This window comes from Electrophorus electricus, chromosome 1 (genome assembly GCF_013358815.1).
Source record: "Electrophorus electricus isolate fEleEle1 chromosome 1, fEleEle1.pri, whole genome shotgun sequence".
Lineage (NCBI taxonomy): Eukaryota > Metazoa > Chordata > Actinopteri > Gymnotiformes > Gymnotidae > Electrophorus > Electrophorus electricus.
In genome coordinates, this window is record NC_049535.1 from 28819434 (window position 1) to 28834105 (window position 14672).

The following is a 14672-nucleotide window of genomic DNA, read 5'->3' on the forward strand; positions in this document are numbered from 1 at the left end:
TTCACACAGGCTGTGTGAACAGAGCAGCAGAGTCCCAGAGCTGCTCTGAAGTGGGGCAGTAATTACAGAACAGGAGCAACATTGATTTTTTGTTTTCCTGAGTGCTGCACATTCTCTGCTGTAGCATGTATGTATGTATGTGTGTGTGTGTGTGTGTGTGTGTGTGTGTATATCACACACACTAATTATAAGAATAATATACTAAAGAACAATTAAATAGTGCTACTAAGGTCATCCAATTTGAAGAGTTTTCTAATAGTCTGAAAATAATCTAATTTGAAACAAATGTCATCCTCTGAATGATTCCAGGAAGTACCACAGATGTTCAGTCAAAACATCCCCATAGCAAATGTAACAAATTTTATTCCATAATCAATTTACCATACAAAACAAGTATTAAAACTTCATTTGAATATTTATAATAAAGTTACTGTTCCATAATACATTGTTATATCTAAACGTACATGACACGCAGACATCATGGAGGCAACACGACAGATGTTTACATAGACGTGTTGACAGTACTCCTTCATCAACACACAACAATGATGTTTTGCATAGGCTAATGTAGACATTTAGGTAGATGAAAAAGTAGGCTACGTTCAGAACAACCTGTTACATACTGTATACTGTATGCTGCACTCAGTATATACAGTAAATCGGTCCCCATAGTAGTATGCAGTATATTATCCAGTATGCAACAAATGCAAACCATACTATGGGGTCACATGAATGTATGAAGGTTCCACCTACTTGACAGATTTTCAGCTACCGTCGAATGACGGGACGCAGTACTGGAGAATTTGGCGGGAATAGTATAGTCGGATATCTTTCGTGTACTGGAAAAATTAATCGTGGTAGATACACAAGCATCATTATGGCCCGGAATGGAGGTCATAGATTCCATACCTACTGCGGACAAGGAAACACAGTCTTCATACATCTTGTACTACCATCTTTCCCACATAGTAAATGAGAAACAAAGGAAGGAAATCCCAATGTAAATACATACTGACACAGCCAAGCATCATGGAGCTGGATAGAAGGTAACTTGCTGATCACTAAAGAGGAACTTTTGTCGAGATGGTCTGACGGAAAGAACAGACAGAGGTGGTGATATGCGTGTCCTTTAAACACTACACACTGGCAGCCGGGTGAATTTAGTATGCTCGTGGATTTTCGGTACTTCCGAATGTCAAGGCGTTTACACCAGAGCCTGTTTATGAGGAGCCTGTCCATTTCATATTCCTCCCATTACGTCGAAAAAATGATTTCAAAACGCCAGAGGGCGCCCATGAGCGCGTCCTCAATGAATGGGTATGAATGGAACTCAATGGCTAAAAACGAAAAATGAATATAGTTTCTCACCACTTGGCCCGGCTTTTCTTTTCATATTGGAAATCAGGAGTATGTATTACACCCAAAATGCGACGCCAATAACGTCTTGGCGAGCTTTACGAGCTCAAATAGGGCCTACGTTCTGCCGTTTTGCGGTCATGCACTCTTGACCAATCACAGGTTTCCCCTCGACACCCCCGCTCCTCGTTTGCATAAAGGCGAGGAAAGCTCAACTTTCCGACGCTCTCTTCGCTTAATTCGCAGCATGCTCGCTCCCACAATCCTCTGAGCACTCAAACATTGCTTTAGAGTATCTCTTGAGGTGAAACATTTACTTCTTTAAACGTAGCTAATATTTATGATTTTTCTGATTTGAGAGAAAACGGAAAGCTGTGTGTGCTATGTTGACTAATGTGCAGTATCTAGAGCCTAGCTGGGTAATGAAATATAGCGCACAGAAGGTAGGAGCCTGCTCTCGTCTTCACATCAGGCTATATTCAGATCCCCAAGTTGCTTTTTATGATGACTAAACAAACACTAAAAGTTAAATATTTTAACTGGCTTTACAATGCCCAGGTCAATCTAAATTGTTCAAAATCTAAAAATATCTTAACTAAATCTATGCACATGCAACATAATAATTTATTAGTAACCACACTCCTTAATTTGTGTTGTTGTTTTTTTAAATAGAGAATCTAAAGATAATACGATATACTTTAGCAATTGTGCAACGTTATCAGGCATATACTATAGAAAGGAACAGTGCACTATAAATGAAAAACAGCAAATTGTACTGTTGTACTCACTATAAGATATCATAGTCTTCTAATTATGTTGTATTTCCATTTTGTTACCTATAGTGTGTCCAGAAAGCAGGAGTACAACAGTAACACTGCACTGAGTGACCTTTGCCTGCCATTGCGCCACTGACCAAAAAATGTAGTCTTGAAAGAGATGAAAGCAAGACAAGAACTCTACCTAGTCTCATGTTTCTCAAGCCCAATTCTCAGTTTTGCCTTCCTTTATATGTGTAATATTGCATCTCCCTTTGTCTGTTTCTTCCAAGGAATTTAATTTTATTTAATCCTTAAGTGAGATCTAAGTGAGTTTCACCTTTATGTCTTCTGAGCCATCAAAGATCACACCATGAGCAATAAACATATTTTGTAATGAGTAAGAAAAAAGAGAATGTGGAAAGAAGAAGAGGGATGAGGAGAAAAGACCAACGCCATGGCAATGAAAACCAATTAGGGAAGCGGTTACCTGGTAACCGAAGAGGTCCAGAGGCGGAGTATTACCATAGCGCTGCTCATCAGATTCAAATATATGTGAATATTTTTCTCCTTCTCGTTCCAGTAGTATTATTTTGCAGCCAAAGTGTGTGTATGGTCACGGAAGACATACACTTACTGTAAGTGATTCCATGTGCAGGCATTTTAATGGCGCCTCAGGATTGCCATGACAGTGGGGGGTGGGCAGCGGCATAGGCAGGTGGGTTGATGGCATGAAAGCTATATAGAGATGCACAAACTTTCACCCAGTATACAGTACACACTCCGACTGCTACTGGGGAGAGAGGAAGAGAATGCGTTACAGAGGGAGGAATGAATGAGTGTGCAAGAAGAAAAAAAGAAAACGTGTGGCAACCGTAAACGAGGAAGAATGAGAGAATAAATGTCCTTAATATATGAGAGACATATATTAAGGAAAACGCTACTAACAGAGCAAGAGATGCCATGTTAATGGGGAAGAGAGAGTGAGGTTGTTAAACAAAAAAAAAAGTGAAATCACCCTGCGGGATGCTGAATAAACGGATCATTCTGGTTTAATTAGGATCCTCTCCTACAGAACTCACACAATTAAACTAATGACTGAATGACAGAGTGCTTTACCAGTGCTGGACTAATCTAGTGGATGAGACATACCAGCAAAAAGACGTCACAGTACACTCTCTTATGGACTGCAACAAAAATGCCCTTTTGAAGTTGGCTGTTCAACTTGGCTATTGTTGAGAAATATAACATCTGGCAAATCACTTGGGTTTTGCTACATATAACATAACATACTGTTCTCTTAAGTTATTGTTCTCCAATACATAGAGCCTTTTCACTTGTGCCAGTGTTGAGTCCTGTCAGACAGAACCTATTGATAGCTGCATCATCTCACATCCAGTCCCCAATGCACCTTAAGTTATACAAGCGTAAAATAGGCATCACAAGTCAATCATGATGACAGCAGTAGGGATAAGATACCTCCTCTTCTCTCTCTGTATTTGGGTGCACAGAAAAGAATATCTCCATTTTAACAGTGAGAGGTTGTGAATCAAAGGGACTGATTTAAATTCACTGACAGGACTTTAAATACCAGTCAGGGATCACAGTTATGCCCTCTGGCAAAGTAATTATTCACTCCACTAAAGGGCTCCTGGGTGTGTGTGTGTGTGTGTACGCTGTACTGTATGTTTTCATAGTCATCAGGCTCGCAGAACGAAACTTCTCCATGCCGCGTAAATGGCAGATGGACGAGGATTACATTAATAAAAGAAATAAAGAAAAGCACCGTGACGCAGACCGCCACTCTCTCGTCACTGGGAGATGGCTTTTTGGGCCCGTGGTCAGAGCTCACCTTCACCTTGGCAGCCCTGGGTTCCAGTCTCATAGCTGCCTTCAGCCGTAGTTACAGGCACATCATAATAGCATTTTAAACCACTTCAGTAATGGTGAGAGTGAGTACATAATAAATGCATTTGTCTACATTCCTACTGCTGGTTTATTTCATTATGGTAATAGAAACAGCTACTTTAAGTCTAATTTACACCCGAGTAATTTTTCTTTTCTTTTTTGGAACACAGCCAATCAGACAGACCAGCGATTACATTTAGCAGCGTAAGGCCAGCTTACATATCCATCATTGTCAAAATCTACTTATATTTGAGTTCTTCAGATGACCCACAGTAGATGTACAAGCATCACAACCATCCCCACTCAGTCCCAGTATGTCATTTGGAGGGCAAAACAAGTTGCTAGAAAATAACTCTCATTATGCAACATGTGCAAACACTTGCAGTGACGTCCCACAAGTGGAACGCTGATCCCAGGAGCACCCGGAGCAGTGCGGATGCGACACCGCACGTGAAGAAAACACTGCACATCTTCCCTTTGGCTCATCAAAAAAGCTCTTTTAATGAACCCAGATGGGGTTGAAGAGATTCAGCCATTCCACAGATAGAGCACATTCCTTCACACGGGTAATACACTCCAGTGTGTTCCGGAATGCTGTGGAACTCTGGGAATGCTACGAATTCCACTAACAGGATGAAAGTGCTACACTCCGCAGCATTCCAAAGCAGTGATGATTTGAACCGTGTTGCGTTAACCTGAGTTTCACAGCCACAGCTGAGGGACACAGATAGGTCTGCAGCAGCCGGGGACACACCAAACACGGGGATTTGATAAGTCACCACCACATAATTATCGGATCCTTCTTCATTTTCCTTCACCTCCCATTCTCTCGGATTTATTGACATTTCATTTCAACATTTTCCCCTGTCTATCACTTTCTAGAGAGCAACACAACCCATCCCATTATTTTCTTCCTTATGCACCACCTCTTCACTCTCTCTTTTCAGCAACCACCTTCATTCTCACACGCTGCGTGTGTGTGTGTTCTTTCTGACATTAAAGTGCAGCGTTTAGTCCAGGGGGCTGATGGCCTTGCTGTCTGACAAGAAGTGACATTTATTGGGAAGCTGTCCTTCAGACAGGGGCCACATGACACACTTTCACATCACCATGCCCATGTTTCCTTACGCCTTTTGTCATTCCATTCCATATGTGTGTAAGTGTGTGTGTGTGTGTGTGTGTGTGTGTGTGTGTGTGTGTGTGTGTGTGAGGGATTAAGGGATGGGGAGAGAGAGTGTGTGTGTGTGTGTGTGTGTGTGTGTGTGTGTGTGTGTGTATGTGTTTGAGACAGGGCTAGAAGAACTGCTGATAAGAGTAGGTTAGTGTGTACACTGAAGAGAGAAAAAGAGCCCCAGAGTATTTGAGTATGAGAGAGAGAGAGAGAGAGAGAGAGATTGTGTCATTATCAGCACCCCCAAATGGGCTCCTCTGCCCTACCTTGAATCTCCCCGGCTCTCCACCCCATGCTCTCACACACACACACACACACACACACACACACACACACACATCTTCATTTTCTCCTCTTTTTCTCTCCATACCCTCTCCCCTCTGTAACAGTTACTGAAATCTCCCGAGTGGAAAGCCCTCTCCGGCTGGTCTCTCCCTCACTCCCTTGTTCTTCGTCTGTGCTCCTCATCCTTCCAGATCACTGTTTTCCTTCCCAAATGAGCAAGGACTCCTCAGACGCTGCCTTCTCAGGCTAACTGGCCAAGGCCAGGCCAAGCGTCTGGGGCGTACTGAGCCTTCGCGTGCACCTTAGAACCCTGACATAAGCGTGCACCCTCCACTCAGCCTGGCTCTCCTTTTCCAACCATCATGCCGAGTAAAGAATTTTGCTGTTCCCAGCAGGCGCTCCTGGGGTAGGGGGAGGTGTTAACATGCCCGGGACTGTGATCCGATGCAAACCTTACAGTCCTTAGTCATGTGGTATGGACCCCCTTCTCAGACGCAACTGGATCACAGCACACAGGACTCGCCTGCAAGTTTACTGATCCAGGAGCAGAACCTTTGAATTCAAAAAGACATGAAAAGCTACTGCGTGTCACGGGTTCCACGCCATTGTTACCAGTGTCAGCATCATTTTGAGCTTTATCTAAGAAAACCCTCAGAAGGTGCACATCTAAAGGCAGAAACTAACACGGTACACGTGAGACAGGACATTGGTGCAACAGAAGCGGGCAGAGAGAGAGAGTGAGAGAGTGAGAGACTCTTCTCTTTTAGCATGTGAAATCTCACCAATATTGGGTTACATTTTGTTACCCATGAGGAGCTGTGAAGTCAGTGGCAGTGTGTGTCCGTGTGTAAGAAGAAAGTAATTACTGGCATCTGCTTTCACCAGGATACTATGCTGGAAAAAAAAAAACATCTTCCCAGCCAGCAAAATTTCATCCGTCCAAGAGTGAGATGATTTTCTAATGGTTTTTGTGTGTCTGTTGGCAGTACACAAACAAGCTGCTCACAAGGATTCACTCACTCACTCAAGCTCACGGGAGCTTTGAAACGTAGCCAAATGAAGACAGAAAGTGCCATTTTCATCCACCTGCCATTCTGACCCTTCCCCCTGACGCAGGAGCACAGAGGCTTTCGCATGCTAATACAGCGACAACCTGGGCATAACACCATAACACCAGAGTGCACTGGAGACTCCTGGGATGTGAAAGGAAATGGACCAATAACGAGTGTGGAGACAGAGACAGGAGGAGAGAGAAGCCCAGCGGATTACAGCTGTGATCACATGTTAAATAGTAAAATAGTCTGCAGCAGCAGAAGCCTTTGCCAGCACACTCAGGTAGAGGAAATCCATCTCACACACACACACACACACACACACACACACACACACACACACACACACACACACACACACACACACACACACACACACAATCAGTGAAGGCCTCCAAACCTTATCAGTGCTATCACCTAGTACATATGAGCCACCGCCAGGACCCCCAACGTCCTGTCCCTGGAATGGAGAGAAAGAGTACAATCTTTGCCTTGACATCTCTTTACATCAACACATTGTTTGACTTTAGCACAAGCACAGGCATATATCTAATATACTAAAGGCACATTAATCTTGACTATGTTCTACCTTACTGGCAAATGTGCAGGCGCACTACACAATGATTACGCCTTATTTTCTCTCTCTCTCTCTCTCTCTCTCTCTCTCTCTCTCTCTCTCTCTCTCTCTCTCTCTCTCTCTCTCTCTCACACACACAGGCAAAAAAAAAGAGCATGCGAGGGAAAGATGACTTCAGTTCTTAAGTGCAGCAAAACAAACAAAAAGCACTCCTTCTGTGAGTAATGCTCGCAGTTAGCCAGACAATCAGCAAAACAGCACACAGTGGTCTCCACTGGGAGAAACGCACAGACGCAGCCTGGACGCACCGGAAGCAGGTAATGTGTGGAGCGAAAGCAAGGCAGAGGTCGGAGGAGGGAGGGAGGGATTAGGGGAGAAGGGGAGGATTAGGGCAGGGTGTTTTACGAGGCTCTTAACATTTACTTCCCGACGGCTCAATTCTGTCCGTCTATTAGAGGCAGCACATCCCACGTGTAGGCCATCCATCATATATAGAGACAGAGGGCCAGAGAAAAGAGCGATGGTGAAAGACAATGTAGACATTGGGGCATAAAATGCAAAAGAAGAGACCAAAAAACGAAGCAGTAAAGAGAAACTTCAAAGTGGTGAAAGGAAGCGGCAAACAGCCTGCGTGTTAAAGGAAATCTCTCTCCCTGAACAGGGGCGGACGTTCCGAGAGTGTTTATGGAGTGGCATTCAGAACAGAATTACAGGAACGAACACACACACACACACACACACACACACACACACACACACACACACACACACACACATGCACACACGCGGTTAATGAAACAGGGTTTGAGTGCTAGAAAAAAGCAAGGCAAAACACAGGTGACATTTTCTTGAAAAGCGGTTGAAATACATTCAAGCAATATCACCAAATCATGCAAGCTGGGGCGTGGGGGGAGCAGCTTGAGGAAATGTCAAGGACAGATAACAGCAAGTCTCCTCTCAGAAGAATACAGCACAGACGAGGGGATAAGGAAGCTTTAGCCAGAATACGAAAACAAGGAAATGTATACCGACAGTGTTTGATTACTCATTAATTCACCAGGGTGATATAGTGCGCACGAGAGAGAAAGAGAGAGAGAAGGCCTGGTATCGCTCTCATATACTGTCTTCTAAACTACAACGACTATTGCCAGAGGCATTAGGGATTAGGGAGAAGACCTGCTGTTTGATAGTTGATCAAAATATATAGTTACTCTAAGCAGCAACTCAGAGGTGCACTGGTTCAGCCAATCAGAAGCAGGATGATGCTGTACAGGGCTCCATTTGAATACAGCTGAATTTTAAAAGGACAAGATATTCATTCTGTTCTATTAATAACATTTCTACAACATTAGCTTCATGATCTTTTTACTTTGGGGGGGGGGGGGGATTTCCCCTCTTCTTTCAGATGGATGGGTTGACAATTGCCTGTGATGAGTTAAATTACTGTCTTCAGTAACATCTTAATATTAGCTCAGGTGTGATGGAACCGTGTAGAGGCAAGGCTGTAGAACTGCAGGCCCAGAGATAAATATCCCTGGATTACAACTGTACGTGCCCATATTCCAGACGGCGCTATCCGACCGTACCACGTTTCCGTGTGGTGACTGGAGCTCTCAGCCCTGATCTTTGAGAGAGGAACATGCCCCTTGAGCTGTTCCATCACTGCTGCACTGATGTGCGACTGCTGCTTAGAAATTCCCTCTTATGCATGGAAAAGGAGATAAGTGAGACAAAGGCTGAGAGTGGGAGAGGTAAACAAGTAAACAAAAACACAAGCAAACAAACAAAGTAAACAGACTCGTTTCCCTCCTTTACTTCGGTTCTATTCTCACACAGCCCGGTTAGCTGTTCTGGGAACAGTGTCAACAGTCCAAATTGAATATATATTGAAATGTATTGAGAGAGAGAGAGGGGGGGGGGGAGGGAGAGAGAATGAATAAGTAACCTTGTGTTCCCTTCAGCAGTGGCTCCCAGAGCAGCTTTTCTCTCCCTCTAGCAATTAATCATCTGATAGTGAGCTTACTCAAGTGTGTCTCTGCTCCCTCTCTCCTAATTAACCAGAGAGGGGGGGGCAGGGAGAAAGGGTGGGCAGATTGTCAGGTAAAAACAGAAGAGCTGATGAGAAGGGCGAGTTAAGATGTGGGGATAATAGAGAGATCGAGAGAGAGAGGGATGTAGCAAAAGGAGATTTTATATAAATATATATATATGAGAGAGAGAGAGAGAGAGAGATGAAGCAAAATGAGAAAGAGGAATACAGAGAAAGAAGACGACAGAAAGAAAGGAGGAGATGAAGAAAGAGTTGGTGATGGACGAAAAAGGAGAGAGGGAGAGAAAGATGGAGAAGAATGACAAGACCAGGAGGAGCTGCAAAGATATGGAGGCGCTGCCATCCTCCACTGGTCTCTCAGGGACGGGCGCCATACTGCCACACCACCACGCATACTAAACAGATAGCGTTTGGGTGTGGGTGTGGGTGTGATCCTTTCAGAAAGTTTCTATGCATCTCTTTTTTATGAAAGGGTGTGTTATGGTATTAAGGGCATATCTGTCAGAGGGGGATGAGTCTGTTGTGTATGACATTCAAGAGATTCATTTATGAACTGTGTGGATGAGTATTGTACAGAAATCTCCGAATTCATGTTTTTATGTTATATAGGAACATTCTAGATTATTATTCACTGAGACAAGTCCACCTGGGGGGGGGGTGTGTGTGTGTGTGTGTGCGCGCGCGTCTTCAATCATCCACAGACTTTGAGGGACTCTCATCTTTGATCCTTAAGTGAGCCGAGTTGATGTGTTCTCTCTCTCTGCACACCCCCCCCGCAACTCAGGCTCACGGCAACCACGGCCACCTGCCAGCCAATTAGACGCGAGGCTTAGACAGCTGCACGGAGGCAGTTGGAGTGGTCCAGAGACCACACACACCAAACCACACCAGCACCATCAGGTGGACTACCCTGTTGTGCACTAACTGGCCAGAATTCCTGCTGTCAAATGCAGAAGAGCCACACACACACACACACACACACACACACACGCACGCACCCCCAAGGTGTCTTAAAACATTCACGAAATCAGTTGAAACAAATGCAAAAAAATGTGCCAAAAACAATAGAGACAGCGAGAAAAAGATACAATGAAGCCCAGTGAAGCACAAAGGCCTGTCAAACTAGTGAAGCACCATCAGTCAGATGACACGCAGCTTCACGTCTCAGCTCAACAGGGGCACTGATGGTACTTTGCACATGTTAGCCATCTTCTTTGGGGCACTCTGGGTAAATGTGCAGCCTCCCCTCCCGGTTCTTTTAGCAGAATGCATAACCACACAGCCCCTCCGATTGGTTCTGTCAGCCAACTGGGTAGCTGGGTAGCCCATCCAGCCGACTCTTGTAGCACAACGGGTCTTTCTGATTGGTCCTTTTAGCAGACGTGCCACTGTAAAGCCCCACTGATTGAATCTTTTAGCAGAATACGTGTGCAGCCGCTCCAGCTGGTTCTTTCAGCTCGCTCACACGCGCATCGCGGCGCAGGGCCGTCTCTGGCAGGGCTGTCTGGCTGTGGCATCCGTGCTGCCCAGCGCGGACGGCCCCTCAGTCCGCTGTGACGGAGACGCAGAGAAGAGCGAAGGCAGGCTGCTGTCCTGCTGCGCTGCACCCCCCATCCCCACCCGCAGCCCCCGCCTTTATGAGAGGGGCGCAATACACAGCTGGATTTACGAGCGCCGGTGGCTGGGCAGATTTAATATTTTAATTTTGTTTTATTGGCCAAGCACAGAGCTAAACATGCAGGTTTTATTGGTGCACATCGCTATGGTGATGGACAGGCCAAATCGAGAGAGAGAGAGAGCGTGAAGGAGACGGAGAGAAAAAGATGAAGATTGAGAGAAAGATGGAAAGGGGGAGAGGGGCATAGGTGGAGAGAGAGATGGAGGGAGATAAAGGGAGAGATGGGGAGAGAGCGTAAAAGAAAGGGACAGATAGATACGGCGTGCACGCATGGAACCGCCTTTGCTCGACACACCGGCGCACACTCAAAGCGTTACATTTTCCTCACTGCCAAACCCCTTCCTCCCCTCCTCACCTACCTCCCACCCACTGTCGCATCCCATAACTCAGCCAGCTGCCTGGACTGAGAAGGCCCTGGCCCTGAGACGGGCCGCGCGCCTGCCGCTCCTGAGAGATTCACAGCGCCGGCGGCCATCTCGGGAGCGGAGCCTGCCACTGATTCACGGCTGGGAGCCATCGACTCAGGGCTAATATCGCCATCGATTCGCCCCTCCCCGCCATTCGCCCCTAATACGGGGAGTTGATTCATGGCTTAAAGTCAATTGATTCCGAGTCGTTTTCCTAAGCCGAGGAGACGGATGTTCACAGGCGCGGGGAACGCCGGCCGAGCGCTGAGCATATTCCGTCCACGCCGCCGCCAGGACCTGGAGCTCGGACAAAGCGTCTCTCTGAGAAGACAGCAGAACAGATGGGCACGTAGCGCTGACAGAACAGAACGGGCTCCCAGTGTTTCCCGCGGTGTGGCAGGAGAGCATAGGCGTGATGGGAGCGCTCCTAAAGGTCGTCCGTCTGCCAGGATAGGGCAGGAGGGATAGAGGAAACTGCATGCAGGAGTGCTAGAAATCCTCAACATCAAATGCTGAAGCTTTCTTTTCATTTTAGGGCCAAGATGCAAAACTGATGCTATATGGTGTATTAGATGGAGGCTGTTTGCAGGGAATGAACAGACGTATGCATAGACATCAGCTGATCCAGGAACAGTGAAGACGCACGCAAACACCTTAGCCAATCATGGAACAGCAAAGGCGCATGCATGCACCTCAGCCAATCATGGAACAGCAAAGCAATCGGACACTAAGAGAGAGAAATGCCAATAGCTCAAATTAAATAATTCTTCACCTTGCAGAAACTCCCTCTCTCACAGGGGCATCAGACATCACGAAAAGTTTGATTGCATTCTTAACGGAAATCAATGAGAGGTTTGAAGCATTCCACATGCGAATTTTCTTCCCATCTGCAAAATGTCATTACTTTTTGTGTGTGTGTGTGTGTGTGTGTGTGTGTGTGTGTGTGTGTGTGTGAACCTGCAATTTCAGTGCAGCGGGAAGAAGCTGAAGGAGACACTGGGAGACAGAGGGAGACACTGGGAGACACTGGGAGGGCCACTGGAAAACAGGTATGCTGTTAAAACACCGCCTCTCTCTGCAGACAGAGCAATAGACAAGGAAAAGTGTGCGTGTGTGTGTGTGTGTGTGTGTGTGTGTGTGGGTGAGAGAGAGATAAAAGTAAATCAAAGAGTTTAAATGTAGAGTGTGAGGGGTAAGGGGTCTCCTGGGGATGTGCTGGAATAAGATCAGATGCATTTTCTCTCCTGTGGGTTCTCGATCCTGCTCCCCCAGTCTGTGTGGTAATACTCCCATACCCTTCTCTTCATCCCCACCACCCCACCCTCACCCCTGGGGCCCGCGTGCCAGCACTGGCTGCCTTATCGATTGGCTCTCAGACGCAACGGGACGTCTTGTCCAATCAATGAGTCTCTAACAACCTGACCCTCCTCCCATGCCTAACCCCAGAGGCATGTGGGAATGCGATGAACAGAGCTTCTATAAGTGATCCGAATTCCATACAAATCACACCCCCACCCCCACCCACACACACAGCTACAAATGATGGGCCTGGAAAGAGATTTGAAAAGAGCCCCCTCTCCATGCAACAGGGGAACAGCATGGGGCCACATTTAGCGCTAAGTGTGGTTTTTGTGTGTGTGTGTTTGTTTGTGTGTGTGTGTGTGTGTGTGTGTGTGTGTGTGTGTGAGATAGAGAGAGAGAGAGGTTTTTAGAGGAAACGTGGCAAAATTCAGAAGTCAGACTATGTTAGAACTGATAAAGAATGATGCAGAAGTCTATAAAGAAACAAGCCCATAAGATATCAGATTCCACATTGAGAGAAATACTTCAAGCCACCACAATATATTACTTTGATAAAATGTAATTAGCAAATGAAACAATTATAATTTAAAAATGAATAACAGTTTTGTTTTAATTAGGCAGGGGAGCATACATAAATTTTTACTAGTCTCTAGGAAGCTATTACTTTGGAACTCATAAATGATAAAAGTATTAAGAGAGGCACAGAATATCATACAGAATTGTTTTATTGTTGAGTTAAAAGACTCTTATCCTGACAAACACTTTGGGGGGGGAGGGGGGTGAAAGAGAGAAAAAATGAAAGAGAGGGGGAGGGGAAGTCTTCCATGAGGGTGGCGTAAATAATTAACAAAGCTTTAATTAAACATGGAAACGGAGGACTGACCCTGAGCACATGCGCTTAGGGCAGAGGCAAAGGGGTCAGAAAATTACTACAAACGAGAAAAAAATGGAACAGCAGTGAGGGCAGCCTCAGTTCTCCTGACCTTTACATCCTTTCTGCAGTCCACGGAGGCTTACACACACATGTGACTTGCACGTGTCTGTGTGTGTGTGTGTGTGTGTGTGTGTATGTATATGCCTCTGTGTATAGGGATCTTGAAGTCAGGTTGGCTCTGTGATTAGGAAGCCCTCAGTCTGTAAACAGAGCAGGACGGCAGTGGGCAGTGAGGCCCCAAGGCCCTGGGAAGCTCCTATCAGAGGAGCAGCTGTGAGGGCCCGCCGTGAGGCGCAGCGAGAGAGCAGGCGTGCTCAGCACCACCGCACGGGCCTGAGGGACACGCCTCCGCACCCACTAACAGCCACTGGCAGCAACATAAGCCGGTGGGAAGAGGCGGGGTGGGGGCAGAGCGGCGGGTATCTCTGGTATACGGTCCCAGCGATGCCAAGAGACCGACTGCAGCCAGGACCGGCTCCAATTCAGCTGAGCCGTTTGGAGAAGAATCACAAGTGAACATGAAGTGAATTCATGCTAACCTTGTTATCTAAATGCATCTGTAAATGTGCCATCTTTTCATTCCTGGCCTTTCAAAACAAGGCCTGCAGCAACATAACACTCTCCTCCCCACACACACACACACACACACACAAAATGAATGAAGAACAATGACAGCAGGAAAAGCAACCTGTCCAATCCAAAGCTTCAAAACACATCCAGTCTTCATCCGATCTGAAGTCCTAGATGCACGGTAGGAGAACGTCCTATTTGAACTAGTGTGTGTGTTGCAGGCCATCACTCCACCTGTATCCTTATCAGTGACATCTGGAACGTGTCACACATTTGCAAACATCTTATGCCTGCAAGCAATGATAATTACAGACACAGCATGATAGAGTTGCATGCACACTGGTATAATGGTGTGTAATAAACCTGTCTGGGTTTAGTGCAATAAAGGCTGTATTCATCACAAATAAGCACTGTATAAACTCTTCAGATGCCTATGAGTAATTATCTGTAGTTTGCTCAGAGAGTATAGTTTGTCAACAGTTTGTCAACAGTTAAGAAGAGTAGCCTCAGTGGGGCATTCTGTGATTGGCACTACTGTACTGTGGCATGTAGTACAAAATGCAAGGATGGGAATAGGGGATATAGCAGGGATACAGCATGGGAAAATATAAGGAAATATAACAGTTT

The 14672-nt window shown here is 45.8% G+C and overlaps 1 long non-coding RNA gene across 1 annotated transcript; it reads right to left on the reverse strand.

Annotated features, from left to right (window-relative positions):
* Positions 1 to 345: 345 nt before the first annotated feature.
* On the reverse strand, positions 346 to 1361 carry LOC118241554. The gene is made up of 2 exons (XR_004776172.1): positions 1013 to 1361; positions 346 to 912 (listed from the first exon to the last, which is right to left on the reverse strand). It is a non-coding gene; the product is annotated as an uncharacterized LOC118241554 (long non-coding RNA).
* Positions 1362 to 14672: the final 13311 nt, after the last annotated feature.